Source organism: Achroia grisella, unplaced genomic scaffold, assembly GCF_030625045.1.
Source record: "Achroia grisella isolate CSIRO2021 unplaced genomic scaffold, CSIRO_AGI_Agris_v1 utg515, whole genome shotgun sequence".
NCBI classification, from domain to species: domain Eukaryota; kingdom Metazoa; phylum Arthropoda; class Insecta; order Lepidoptera; family Pyralidae; genus Achroia; species Achroia grisella.
Genome location: NW_026712908.1, coordinates 524,222 through 540,638, shown reverse-complemented (window position 1 = coordinate 540,638; position 16,417 = coordinate 524,222). Strand labels below are relative to the sequence as shown.

At 27.7% G+C, this 16,417-nt stretch overlaps 1 protein-coding gene across 1 annotated transcript in view; it reads left to right on the top strand.

Moving 5' to 3' along the window:
• Positions 1 to 1,119: 1,119 nt before the first annotated feature.
• LOC131846991 (uncharacterized) overlaps positions 1,120 to 16,417 on the top strand; it is a 34,452-nt gene continuing 19,154 nt past the window's right edge. Inside the window, exon 1 of the mRNA XM_059196422.1 lies at positions 1,120 to 1,285. The gene's annotated coding sequence lies outside the window, so the exon portion shown is untranslated. The remainder of the gene's footprint in view (positions 1,286 to 16,417) is intronic.

The following is a 16,417-nucleotide window of genomic DNA, read 5'->3' as shown; positions in this document are numbered from 1 at the left end:
TTTTTCCGGCAAAGAGTAACGAACATCCACCCATCTATCCATCCATAATTACAAATTTTCGCGGTTATAATATTAATATGCCATTATTGAATTAATCCATGAAAAACAGCATATCAAGCTAGCGGTGGAGGATGATATATAGAGCAAGAAGGCAGAATATCTTGATAGAATTTTCCATGAAATTATCCATTGTTTCCAGGAACTACCACGGTAATATAGACCTGACCTGTTACATTGTTAGCCTTCCCTTAGGTTGTATTGTTAGTATATAAAAATATATTAGTGAAAATGTATGTTTAATAGAGAGTCAAGGACAAATAAAACTTATTTATGGGATATCATAACAATATTTATTAAGAGCTAAATGTAATACTATTAGTATTTAATTTTCTATATATATCCTTTAAAATTCTAACAGCCTTCTAAATAATATGTATAATGTAAATTAAAAAATACTCTTGGTATTTTTTAATTTACATCACATCAGAAAACCTAAATAATGTATTTTATTATTGTCTGTGGGTCTATGTATTTATTAAATGTATTGACATTAGTTATATTAAATATTGACAGTGTTGAAAGCGTATTATTGAGCGATGACTAGAATCTATACAAATATAAAAACTAACTATAAAATTTATTTAAATAAAAAATACTATTTCGTCTATTTCCATTTTGGTACAAAAATAATATTTTTAATCGTAGTATCGTCTACAGATCCTATGTATCCTAATTAGATGAGTTGTATATAGAACGGTAATAAAAAGTGTTAATTAATATATTAATAATTTTTCTACTAAAATGCTATAATAAAATTGCATCTTTCAATTTTAATCTAAAATATTTATTTTGGCTGTAATGTAATAACAAAGGGTTCACGTTCAATCATTTAATTATATACGTCTGCATACATAATGAAGAAATTAATTACCACAATTGAAAGGCTAGTAAGGCCATAGATAATGTGACAGAAATTGTCGAGGACCTATGTCGAAAATAATTTTATCTCTACATTTACAAACTGAATTCGGTTGACCTTTGTAAAAGCTGCGAAAAAGTTGCAATTGCGATGTACGCTCAGCTTATCCATGGTACCTGTTATCAGGCAACTCTAGGCGGTGCGCATGCGCAGACGAACAGTAGATGTTCGCGCGTCGTCAGGAGGGCACATCCGCTAGCAGACGCTAGTGTCGCGACTGTGACTTGTGTTATAAACGTTGCCAGTGCATTTTACAATACTAATACTATAACCCCTGGAGTTGTCGGAGCCCGTGGTTGATAAAGGGTGCGTTTGTGTTTTGTTATAAATGTTTTTATATTTAAGTTTCTGTATTAATGTTTTCATTGTTTACATTATTTCGTTTGATCGACAACATTATTATAGTCTAATTATACTTAATTTTCATGAAAACATGTAATTAGTTTATCGTTTTATTTTTCAGTTTTATTTTTTTACATTCTATTTTATGCAATCTCAGTTCGTTTTATTGTTAGGTAAAAGAAACATGTAGATATATATGCAAATATGGATTATCTAAATATTTAATAATTATATAACTACGAATTACACGAGGGTATGCTTTCTCTGCATAAAAAAACGTATTACAATGAATGCAAAACTGGTGTCCGTGACGAATTTTTATTTCAGACATCATGGTATGTTGCATAGATGTCGAATATTAACATCTCATTATAAGACAGGTAGGATTGATGTTGGCAAACAGCTACGAAGTGGTCTAGTATGCATTAGACCTAAATACATAACACATTTGAATATAACTGCAATCAGACACATTGTCACCGGTAGGTTGTTATACCTAGCTATTGCATTAGTACACAGAATGCATAATTAACCCTCACAGGATTATTTCACTGAGCAGCATTCTTTACTCATAAAATATGTGTCAGTTATTTAATATAGAGCTGTGTATGCTAATGGAAGTATGAATACAAATTATAATAAAGAGACTATCATTTTATTTGCCTAAACAATATCATAATATAAAAATCATTTGTTATTCAGTATATTATATTTTTTTATATACTTTATTCGGTACAATTATTAGCAGATAATGAAATTACGTATAAAACAACAATATAACCATACGTATAGAACTTTGCCTTCGCATTTATAAGAACATATTACTACATAATATGTATTATGCGTTAATATTAAATTGTATATTAAGATAATTCATATAACTTAATGAATACTGCAGTGATTTCATGCGTCCATTAACTGCTTACATTGTAAGTTACTGACCACATAAACAAATTCAATAAAAGCTAGTTCATAAGTTTTTATTATACTTATGTACTTTATGGATCATTCAAATTTTATTCAACATTGCAATTGTCTATTTCAAGACATAGTAATTAGGTTTAAAGAAGGTTATCATTATCATAGTAGACATAAATTCAAACAGGCAATTTTATTTTGTCCATTATACTCTTGACGAGAGATTATTTCTGAGATCTTCGATCACACGTCATTAATAGGAATATTAGAGAATTCAAACAATTATAATATAGGTTCAGACATGTATTAATGTCTGAATTAAATAAATCTACCATCATTTCGGATTGTAGTTTGAGCTGGTAAGAACTAACAAAAAACACTGCTATAACTTTTTTAAAATAACATTTTACATAATTACATTAATAAACATAATAATGTTTAAATATCTTGTAAAAACTCTACGAGAATGAGCTACGACATTTATGTAAAAAAAACAATTTAATTAGCAGCCTAATTCTGTTCCAAAAAGGGGATATTTATATAGGAAAATATATTTACGCACCTTTTTGAAATAGAATATCTTGTACATACTTTTACTACTTAATAGAGAAAATTTGAGTACTTATTAGAGTGATGTACGCTAATTATTTTTAAAATTTTTCCTCTTTTCATTTTTTTCAACCCATTGCACTATACTACTATACTCTATTGTTATTGTTCTTAGACAAAATAATTTATTTAATTGCTAATTTCACTTTCCGGAACACTGCCAAGCATTTTACAGTTCAATAACTACATGAAAAAAATAGTAATAAAAGAATATTAATACCAGTGTCAAAATTAAAACACAGACGAATTCCTGACAGGTGACATTTTCATTTTATATCTCAGCTAGATCCATTGAAGAAGGCCATATTTGATTAGTTCTGGTTCTCATTTAAATTAGACCATATATATTGAAATAACAAGTTGTTTTTTTTTCTGTGAAAACCTTAATTTTTATCTAGATTTTATACAAATTAAAATGTTATTTTGTCTTGATTAATGTCAATGAGATACAATTAAAATGTGTTGACATAATTTATTGCACCATGTGCGTTATTTATTATAAGTTCATGATGGTATTTATTTACACAATTGAAAATTATTTTGTTACTAGCTGGCCCGGTAAATTTTATTCTGCCACATAAATTATTTCTAGATAGGCCATCCTTATCACTTAGGGGTATCAAAAATAGTTTAGAGATATATTACCAAATATACACCGAAGAATAGCTTAATTTCGAGGAGTTCGATAACAAATACTGTATCATGAGAACTTTAGAAGAGCGTATTAGTCTTCATGAAATCTAATATACGCATATATTAGATTTCATGAAGACTAATAAGCTCCATATAAAACAAGCAATATTGTTAATTAGCTATTATAACTATATATATAATATTTCTCTACTTATTTGTATTTTATTACCAAGGTACTTCTACGTATCGTATGCGTGATTAAGTTTTAAAAAACTTTATGATTGTATCCTGAGTTTATTTTCGTGTGTAGGCTGTTTAAGACAATAAACGAAATGTGTTTACATTTCATTTGCATTTAACTATACATATCTATCTCTAATACCTCAATGATATATAACAATCATAATATTTATTTTTTAGAGGACAATCAAATAAATTGTGCGTGACATATACTGACTATAGCAAAAAATATGAACAATTATTAATGTACATAACTGCTGGTAAAGACAGGTTACTGGGCACCGATGCGTAGCGCCACCGGACAGCGTGATACTATCTAATGACTGCCTAATATACGTAAATTGGTATACTAGTTACCTTTTTATAATCGCGCTATATGGTATTCCATAGTAGTAGTGATATTTCGTAAAATTCGATTTTATAGATCTAACATGTTTATAACATGTTAGATCTATAAAATCGAACGTAATATTAAGGTAAAATTTATATATTTTGTTATACAAACGCTGTTATTGTTTATTACAAGATAACAAAGCATTACATATTTTATATCTTAGTGACTATTTTCAAAACACAAGAGTCTATTTCGTATATAGTATTTACGTTCATTGTAATTACATACAATTAATGCTATTACCTATTTATCTAATTATATATAGCGGAACAGTTTTAGTAGAAATATTTTCAGCTGCATGATGAACATGAACACACTTCAGTACAATTAAAATTCGGTGGTACAAAACTGTGGTTAATTTACCAGCTCCTCCGGATTCTATTTAGCACGCATTGAATAATGAAACGATATAATTATGTACTAATTAAATATTATGTACCAACAAAGTTTATGTTTCGTCCTCATTAATAGTTTTACACGTTTATTACGATGATAGATATGATACTTAGATACTATACTACATAGAATATAATATTTGATATTGAAAAAAAGCGTTATAATTCTTTACGAATAACAGGTATCTATGAATTTTTTTATTCTACATTGATACTAATGAAATATTATTATTATTTATAATTTGAAATAGTCTGTTTTGGTAATAGTTTGTCGGTTATAAAAAACTTCTTTCTAATATTAATTACATTTAATTCTAATAATTTATTTTTGTATGCAATCTTAAATAATATTGTTATGTTAATTTGATTATTGACTAATTTATTAAAACATTGACTATCTATTTGACCAACAATTTTAAATTGTACAGTTAATATTAACTATTTTCGATCTTAGAATCATGTTTAGGTTTTTATTAGTTATTAGTTTATCTATTGAGAAGATACCTAATTATGGAAGGTCTATATACTTACTTATATTTAGGTTTCAGAATGTATTGCGCAGTTAGGCTTATCTACGAATATAAATAAATTAATTCAGAATGAATAAATTCATATATACATAAATGTAGATGGATATTTGATTTATTGAATCAAGTTTAATTTAATGAAAGGCAAATAATAACAAAAAACTGTATAATAACTGTATGTTTGACGTAGTAGAACATTTATATATTCTAACTGAAAAGTTTCGTTATCAATTGATTTTTTTTATAATTAGTGACCTCTAGATCTCATGAAACTTCATACCATATAAAGGTCATTCATAATACATATAAATTTATTTATTATTAAGTATTTTCAAAAGTAGTAAATAAGTAGTATTAATAAATTAAAACACATTTTGTTACAAACTTTTTTTGTCAGATTTTATAACAATTCACCGCAAAGTGTGATAACGTACAGTATATTTATAGTGTTGGGAAGGATTTGTTTTTATTTCTTCAATGCTAAATATGTGCAAATTTACAAATAACGCATCAACACGATGACATTATTTTTTATTTATGTTCCTATTAAAATTAATTGCTTTCATTAATATTAATTATTCAATGTCATGTCTTGCATAAAAATATTAAGTTAAATATATAAAAAATACGTATTTTATACATTTTGCTAGAGCATAGAGAATTGCTTATTTATTAATTAGTACAACTTATGCATAAATCGTATATTATACATAAATGGTTATATTTAAACCTGTACTTATATAGCTCTTTTATCAAACTGACGTTAATCAATTAACCGCATTTAATAAATCTGATTAACCATAAAATATTGATACGATCTCGCAAAATTTTAAATTAATATATATCGTATATATTATTTTTAAATTTAGTCTATCAACATAGGCTCGTATAGACTTGATCCGAATTCACTTAAAAAATATTGGATTAGTGGGTAATCATTATTTTTTTTTTAGAAATTTGTATCTGCCTGTTTTGCATATTGGATACTATAATAATAAATATCCGGTTTTTAATATGTGTAAATTGACTTAAATTGAATAATCGGACAAGTTCAAGATTAACGAAATGTTATTTTAGTATGGAAATATAAATTTTGATGAATTTTAATTTTGTTCCCATAATTTAAGGTGATTATCTTGAAAGTCAAAGTTAAAGTTTTGATTTAGTTATCTATTATCTCTCTGATACAAGTCAATATTTAAACCATCACAGATGAGGTAAATAAGTACATGTCTACGAGTATATACAGAATGATTTAGAAAATAATCTTTATTACGTAAAATTAGATTCATTTCATTAAATATTATATAGGACAATAAAAAAATTAAATAAATGAACTTTAAATAACAACCATTTAGCAATAAATATGAATCTAAAGTAATGAAATAAAAAACGAACTTATCATAAATACTACATAGATGACATATGGAGGTGAGGCGCGTTCACACTAATGTTCTCAATACATTTTATGATATTCATATGCTCTATTCACTCGTGGCGTGACAAAAACTTATAAATAGGCACGAAACTGAATTAATCTTCCAACTACTAGACGTGCCTACAACTGTTAGTTTGTAATAGAACCACGCTAGAAATGGTCGTTTTTAATTAATGTGAATACTTATGTGGTCATTTGAAGAGTTATTTGACAGGTAATTCTCTCACATGAGCACTTAAAATTGCAATATTTGGAACTTGTAAATTAAATTATTGGTTGAAATGTTGAAAGTGTGCCCCTAGAAGTAGAAGAATTCATATAAAAGTCTCATATAGCACACAAATATTATCAAATCGATACACCTAGAAATAAAACCTTAATACTTTAACTGAAGTGTCATTTCCTATACCGTTAAGATGTGGAAATTAAAGATTACTTTTATTTTTCATTGGCACTGCACCGTTTTCAATTTATGATTTTAATAATAACATCGCATACATAAATTAGCTCAGCTTCGAATTCTGTTTGAATATATTATCTACAAGGTATCTCAGTTTGAGACTCTGATAAATAGTTTCATATTATCACTCATATGTATTACATCAAATAATAATAGAACTTATGATTCTGAGTTCAGATTCAATTATTACGCAGCTTAGATTGATTGACATGTTAATATATTTTACAAATTAATATTTTAGTATAAGTATGGTATATAAATTATTATTATTTCGTACCTAATATGTACAAATATAATAAAATTTATAAATTTGTAATTATATGTAGTTAGCACATAAGTACATTTTAAAGCTGTATTGTTAATAATTTCAGGTTACCTTATACTTGAAATATTAAGAGCAAACTGTACACTTTAACAAATTATGAACAATTTTGCTAGAGTTCGGCATGGCATAAGCTGCAATTTGTTAAGGAAGATTGCGTCCGAAGATTCCAGTGTTTGCTGTTACTGAGAGCATTTCTGATGAAATAGTGTGGACATTTGAATTCAATAATGTTACACAAACGGGGAAACTACGGACCTTTGTCCTGCCTATATCTCACATGTAACATCTGTCTTCTATGTTGAATAATTTTCTAATACCGTTTATGGATAGCATTTCTCATTGCATTATTTATATTTATAACTGTAATTTCTAACTGTATTAATAATACTTTTTGTTATTTTAAATGTTATATATACTAATTTTTAAGTAATAGTAAAAATTATGACCTAAAGACCTAAAGAAATCTACTCTGTTCATGTTAGATCTGAACCAAATTTATCTATCATATAAGTTTTTGCAAAATTTTGCCAATTCAGCAAATTTTCCTCGGTTTGTGGAACAAAATATTAAAATACCATACACCTACTTACGAGTACATTGCTCGAAAAGATCACAGTGTAAAAATACGAAATATTTCGTGCTCTAAAACGTAACAGTTGAATAAAATTAACCTCTTTTATTATTCGGTGTAACTTGACCGCTCACGCTTGTTAATTTAGCGGACGAGAATCTGTACAAACCAAAGACGCAACGATTAAGTAGGTAGGTGTTGTAATAATTCTATTAATATAATATTATTTTAAACAATAACTACAGTGCTTACAAAAAATATTTTTATTCATTTTCTGTATCTCTCTCCACACATAAATTTCTTCATGAGAGAACATCCGTATATTTTTTACCGGTTTATGTGTAGTGTTGTTTATGGGAATATGGATAATTTACAATTATAATGTGTATTTTAATTATATTTAAATTGTATGACATTTAGTATACATAATTATTATATAATTTATAAAACTATTTATAGTAAACAATAGGAATGTATTAACATAATTTTATTTACAGTATAATTGTAATGTTATAACATGATACACTGCGCCGACCCCGTATTATAGGATAGTATAGACAAAGACAATGATTAATATAAAGTCACTCTTTCTACTCCCATCTAATATATAATTTATTACTACTAATGCACACCGATTTTTTCTCTATTTTCACTATCTTAGATTTCATAGCAATCAGTAGTATTATAATGCTATTAATAAATCATTTTTTAATTGAAGATTGCTCTAATTTTGTCATACATGTGTCATAAAATAATAATATATAATATGTCATATAAACTGGAAATAATAAATTAACTTTTTTATAATTATTCATAGAAATGTGTTCGTATTAATATTCTACGAAGTCAATATTACATTATTAGTTACTAATTAGGAATCAAATCTTGCTTATAGGTATTCAGAAACAAGATTGGTTTGCAAGTCTTATTTTTTAAGTTATATTAAGGTCAGTTAATATTATATAGATATTGTATGCATAAGTATATATAATTTACTTTTTTATTATAAACTCTACATACCTAAGTATCATAACAAAAAAGTTAGTAATCAATAAGGTAATTTTCATGATGAAAATGCCTTTTACTCCTTGTACAATAAGACTTATTATTACATCATAAAATGCGTTTAAAATAGTACTTATAATTGTTTTCTTTTTTTGTATAAGTAGATACAATATGCTATTAACAATACCTATTATATGCATATCAATTGTCACTGCAATAATTAAGTTTGGTTATATAAAGACAGCTTTTCTAAACTATATATCAATTAAACAAAAAAATACTAATTATTTAAAAAAATTAACTTGTTCGTTGATATTCTATAGATAGTATAATAAATACATACCTATTTTAATACTACTTATATATATAATACTGCTGTACCCGCGACTTTGTCGGCGTGGAATAATGACCTAGATAAAGATACAAATATATAGAATTCTTTTTTATCGTTCTTGCTTCAAAAATGACTAATTTCTATACAAAAAAACATCCCCTATTTTATGTTACCCCCTTAAAAGTAACATTTTATAAACTTTGAATGTCATCTTTATTTATAATATTCAACAGCCTAAAAATAAGTTTCAAGCTTCTAGCTTTAAAAATGTCCCTTCAAAAATTCAACCCTTATTCTCTATTAAAAATGTCCATTGCCTTTCTAAGGGTCTAAACTACCTCTGTACTATATTACATCTAAATCGGTTCAGTAGTTTTGGCGTGAAGGTGAGACATATAGACAGACAGAGAGATTCGATTCGATTTATAGATAGAGATTATAGATTCGCATTTATAATATTAGTAAGATAGCATGGATAAATTATTGTATCCTTACATATTCGTATCATTTAAGATAAGCCACAGGTACAGAGATATGAAGAATATTTAACTGTGGTAATAATAACGACGGAATGTAAATAAAGTTGAATTAATGCATTCGATTGAATTAGATCTATGCGTCATTATAGTCTATTCACAGTATTCAAACAACTAAAAAACGTGATTTTCAATTCCTCTATATTTTTCTTGAGTGTCGATCGAAAAACAAACATGTACGACTAGTTCAAGGACTATACAATTGCTGTGATTATATCGTACTTATTATTATCATTAGATGTATAATGATGTGGGATACATGTATATCTTTGTACTGCACTAGTTCCTAATTAGAGGATAAGGTCAAGAACATACTAATGACATTACGTCAATATCATAACAATGCCATAAGGCTACACCAGTGTTCCTAGTTTACTATGTATGTATACATTTGATGCAGTCATTAAAAAATATATGTTTATATTAAATTTACGTAATTACGACGTCCCATCATTGTGATGGATTATAAAAATTAATATTCCTATCAGTTATTTAGGGCTTATAGTAGAAAAGATTATTGTTTAATATTTATTCATAATACTTTTATTTTTTTGTTTAAGATAATTTAATATACGCATCGTCCATTCCATTCTTGACACCATTGAAAAAATGGGATCAGGACAAATGATCCAACTCATTTCTTATTATTATCTATCATCAGATTTCATACTCTTTCTCGTTATCGAATAACAGCTTTCATGGTTTCTATTTCCTAACTACTTTGTCTTAAGCAGATAATATTAGTTAGCGGTCACTGCTATATGTAGTAATATTATATGTATGCATATTAAATATCTGTTGAGTTCTAGGTAAATTAAGGTTTTTCTGAAATAGTTTCTATGTGATCGTTATAAGGACACGTAAAATAGTATTATTTAGTTATAACTGAGTATAGTTAGGGTCTCATGACATTACAATTTTATAATACGTAATGGGAGGATCGAACCCGGTACCATTGAAAGCAAAGCGGTTAAACTGCTGGGCCACTGAAACTTGTTCAGAGCAATACAGGCATATTTTAAGATTACATGTTTATTTGTGTTCTACTAAATAATAAACTACATTTAAATTGTTTGTTGTTGTTGTTGTTGTTTGCCACCTAAGTGTAAGTGTATATTTCGCTTTTATATTTCGGATTTGTATAAGTACAAATTAGTATAGACTAATCTGTACTTATACAAATACGAAATTGTGCTTTATTACCTTTTTACAAAACTTTTGATAAAACATTGGAACCGATCTTACCTAAATTTAATATGAAGATTGTAACATGAGGACAGATATAGACCAACAACAATAGCACAAAAAAGACAAATAGTAGCTAGTATTTTATATCTTCGAAACAATATAATAATTCAGTCACCAGGCTATTCTTTAATATCCTTATTCTAAAAAATCGTTTTGCTTAGTTGAATAATGAATACACGTTACACAAATATAGCAAAATTTACGATTTCGTTACATCAACTATGTCAATTATGTACGGATGTAATTATTTCATATAGATTGTGTATTCTTAACATACTGTTTTCGTGTAATATGGCTGTTATTAATATTAATGTGTTGTTTTACACTTTATAATTAGTTTTTTAATTTTATACTCAGGAACAAACTTCAAACTAAGATATAAAAAAATAAAACACATACTACGGCGCGGCGCGGCGTCTAGTCTATTGAATATTATTGAATTTATATCTAAATTATATGATTTCTATGTTTTAATGAAATATTTTTAATAATATATAATAACTTTTTGAATTGCACAGGTAATCATTTTAAATAGTTGAGTATGTACAACGATACTTTTGTAAAAATTGTACATGTAACATCAATTATGGTCACAAATTGGTGTGAGAGAGAGAGAGATTAATTTATGTATTATATATTAAAACACTAGTTCATTTTTAAGATGTTAATATTGTTTATGTATTTTAATAACGAAGAAATCTACATTATGAAATGTATTTCTTCACCATTGATTGCAAGTTTTGATTTTGATTATATTTCCTGGATGTAATTGTATTGTACAAAATGTTATATATAAATATGAATTGTATTCAGTAGCAATTATAATTAAAATTTCATTCTTAACTAAGAAAGACAAAGTGAGTCCTGACAATGTGTCTCTGATTAATTTGATTTACAACTTGCTTATACTTCTACTAACTTCCGCCTTATTGATCTTTGTAATTTGTTACTCTTATAATCTTATAGCATAATACAAACTATTAAATATTTGTTTATACACTTTCTTTTATAATATAAATCGGGATGTGAAGTGAAACTTAAGTTCAGGAAAAAACATATATTTTATTGAATGTTCTTATTTTATATATCTTACATGGCCGTCCATAGTGCTCGGATATTTAAGTGACATATCTACTGTATTGGACCTATTTAATTTATGAATTACGGAACATAAATTATCGCAATTAGATACAGATATCACATCAACTTTTCTTCACTTAAAATATACTATTTTCATTACCATTTTGAAATTGAGTTATAATTTTAAATATATGTAAATGTAGTGAAATACAAACTTAATATATATATATAATTGGTAAAAGGTTAAAGACTCACAACATTTTTTTCATTCATTTTCATCAAAATTTATTTATATATATTTAATTTACAAATTTACGAACCACTGATACCACGTAACGTACAATTTAATACACAATAAATATAAAATTCTAATAACAACGTCTTCTACTTACAATTGCCAGATATAAATTTAACCATAAAGTTCCAATATTACCTACACTAGATATTTTAGGAACAATAATAGCCATTAATAGAAGTATACCTAGAAAAGACAAATGTGTATTACAATAATAGGATCGGAATTTAGAAGGTAAATTTAACACGTTCCAAGAAACTAATATTAATGTCATTTTATAAATTAGAAATAGATGTAAATACAAATCTGTACATCGCTCCAGGTTATTCGTGACCAGTGCTATATAGAATCAGACGTTTAGTAAAATTGTTATAAATGCACCTACTTATCAGTACAAGATTGAGGATACGATAATTGCATACACGTTATTATGTGCTAATAGACGTTCTTGTAAATTTACAATGTCATTATTATTATGTAGTTTCGGCGTTTATCATAATTGGATCTGTGACTTGACAGACGCATGTTTACTTTTAACGCTGTGGTCACATCATTATTTTGTTGCTACTGATTTGAAGTTATATGTAACGTTTTTATTCAAGACATTTAATATCCCACTCATTATAATCATATATATTTATGTAAGTATGTTGTTGTGTATTAAATTGTACGTTATGTGGTATTAATTATTTTGATGATTGGATATTTGTTGTTCAAGTACAATGAAATGGCAGGTTAGATTTTAACGAAATTTGGTACATAAATTGATGCTATCCTAACTAAACACATGAGACTTTTTACATAAATTTTTGCAAACAATGCAATAGATACTATCACTTAAAACATATGTTATATAAGTTTCAGATATGTTTATACAAGACTTTTATATAACTATTCCCAGAAAGCAGCGTGCTATATCCACCTATTTCGAAGATAAAATGATTGGAGTGAATTTCTATTTATCTCAATATCATTAGCGAGCACTATTAAATAATCACCGTTTTTATTACAATATAGGTAATATACAGATGCTTGTATTTACATAAATATTATAATTTATTTTGGCAGCTAGTGTTTTGATGACAAATATTTTTTATAAAGACTTATTAATTTTTATGCACGTAAAAACAAATCGTGAGTTATAACGTGACAAATTTGAAATTTAAGTGGATACTCGTAATTGTGGTATATTTTGCTTGTGTTCTAAATTGGACTGTGCGCACTGTATCGCATATTCATTATATGATAATTGGGAGACTTGCAAAATTGCAACGTTAAAAAACAAACCAAAAGTTTTGCTGCAACTATATACCTATGCAATGCAGGCAAAAATGAAAAAGTACATCGTTTCCGGTATTACCATAATTGGCCACTCAAATGTTGAGTGATAACAATATTGTGTCAGAGCTGTGAGTATGTTACTGGGAACAATTGGTGATGTTACTTCACATTTGCGTAATCCATAAGCTTTCGTGTCTCGTATGCTTAGTTTGAAATTCGTTGCATCAATAAAGCATAATGTCATCGGCTAGAGAATAAACCTTATGCGGTCTTACCAAAATTGAGACCGTTCTTGCAAAAGACAAACTATTAGGAAAGAGTTAAAATGACAAATGGACGAGGGCTGCATGCTAAAATTTGTTACGCATGTAACACGTGAACCTATTTTTTTGAGAAGATTCAGTTCCATATTTAAGAGGAGATTCTTGTCGGTACGTCCTTGACTGTTAAATAATCAGCTAAATGAGTATATCATTTTATTTCTATTCAGTATTTGAATTTGTTTTTCATGGAGGTGTGACAGTAATATTTTTGGTCGATTTACTACTCAGTAATCAGATAAAATGGGCCTTCTTTTCTTTTAGTGCAATTAAATTTTTTAAGTACTGTAATTCTAAAAATATTTAAAGAAAAAATAAATAATGCACAAACTGCTTTATACTATCGACTAAACATTGTCAAAATTTATAGATTGTCGTAGAAAATATTAATATATCATGTTTTTATAGAGCTCACCAGGGCATATCCTCTTAAAATTTGTCATTGTTCGCGATTAATGAACCCATTGTAACTTACAATGTGAAAGTATAGTCAATATAATACAATAATGTAATTTACGTTGGCGGTTTTGATCGTTCTGTTTTCGTGATACAACATGAAATAGATTTTAGATGAGTTGTGGTTTTGTTATATAATATCATTTATGTGCAGAAATTAGTTCCCTTAGAATATTTTATTATATTTCGACATCTTTCGTTTCATTTATAAACTTTATACGGTTATAAACGTAGCATTAGAGTTAGTTTATTTCAATTTATCTGCGTATACATTGATTGCTTTACACATAGTATGAAATATCCTGTATTCATTGCAGATGGATAATAATTTGAATCCATTTTGTTATACGTTATGTTTTATAAAATATTTGTTTCTTAACTAAGCAATTTTAGTAGCGAGTGGATCAATCAGTCCGTGCCCTTCTCTTTTGAGAAATATTTAATATTCCTAAATTTTCTTTCAGAAATATTTAATATTTCTCAAAGAAGAATTAGCGAAAATTCAAAGGTTTGCTTTTATTTACTTAAATATACTATTACAATAGTAAAAGAAACTTTTATTTACCATTTCTGGATATCAACTAAGAAGCTAATAAGTTTTTATACCAAATATTAATAAAAATGGTTATATTATGTTATTTACAATTTACGTTTCGTACATTCGTTAACATATACGTTGCGCTTGCTCACCGTCAGTAATAATTTCATAACACATCACCTTCACGTTCAACTACCAACATTACTACGTGTGCTCATTACCATTAAAGAAGTATCAATGAACGTTATATACTATATTCGGCGACATTCCATTATTTTCATAATATACAATATTAATTTGTAGGTACGCTAAATTACATAAGGTTCACCACCGGTGTTAGAAAGATCGAAAGTATTAAACAGACAATACTCGTATTTTGAATTTGTGTCAATATATATATAAAATGTCTAAACCTTTCAAGCCAATATTATCAACAACTGGAAACTGAGGCACTGCTCGCACATTAATAATGAAAAATGTTACTAGAGATACTAGTTTAATGTACTCTATGAGATTAAACTGCATGCAGTTATATTTGGAGACTATCGTGGTTAATTCACCACGTCATTCACCTGAGTGAACTGACGTCATCCTTAGTTTTTCATCCTTTCTTAGTATCCCGTTTTTTATGGATGGTAATGGAATGGTGTACCCGCCGGTTTACGCTGGCAGGGCACCAGTGGAGGATGATAAGATGAGCATGAGGTCAGGACAGTTAGCCCATCGTGGCAAATTCATTAATATATCACGATGATTTTCAGGGGGAAATGGAGGTCAATCTGACTTGTTACATTGCTAGCAATTGTACTTTGAGATTATACCAATATAAGCATCGCTAATTTATTAGGTACTAGTTACCAATGAAGAATCATATGCAATCTCAGTAAAAGTTTAAAAAAAATGTTGTACGCGTTAATCATGGAATTCTCACGGCTTATTTATTACACAAAATGCTTGCCCAACACAAACGCTCAGTAAATCTCGTCTAATTATGGTCAGTGAAATGAGATGAGCCGACACGCTGTAATTAGGTATTGTACGTGCTTACTTGTCACAGGTTAAATAATAAATATTCGTGACCGCGAGCCACGTAACTTTTTTGACCTCTATTATATTGTTGCGTAATAGATACCTATATGGGTACGTACATAATGAAGAGGATATTCCCATGACAGCCATAGAAATAATACACGTTTTTTATTACGGCGATAGATGTCCACAGTGGTCTAGCGGTTTAGAACACGGCTTAACTTCATAGTCTACCACTTGTCGCGGATTCGATTCCTCGCATGGTGCAATCATTTGTGTTCATGAGTATGTTTGTTTAAATGGGTCTGGGTGTTTTCTCTATTTATATTATGTAAGTATTTACAAAAAGAAATCTAAGTATTGATATCAGTTGTCTAGTACCCATGACACGAGCTCTGCTTATTGTGGGCCTAGATGGCGCTGTATTCATTGTCAAAAACAATTAAATAAAAAGCAATACAAAG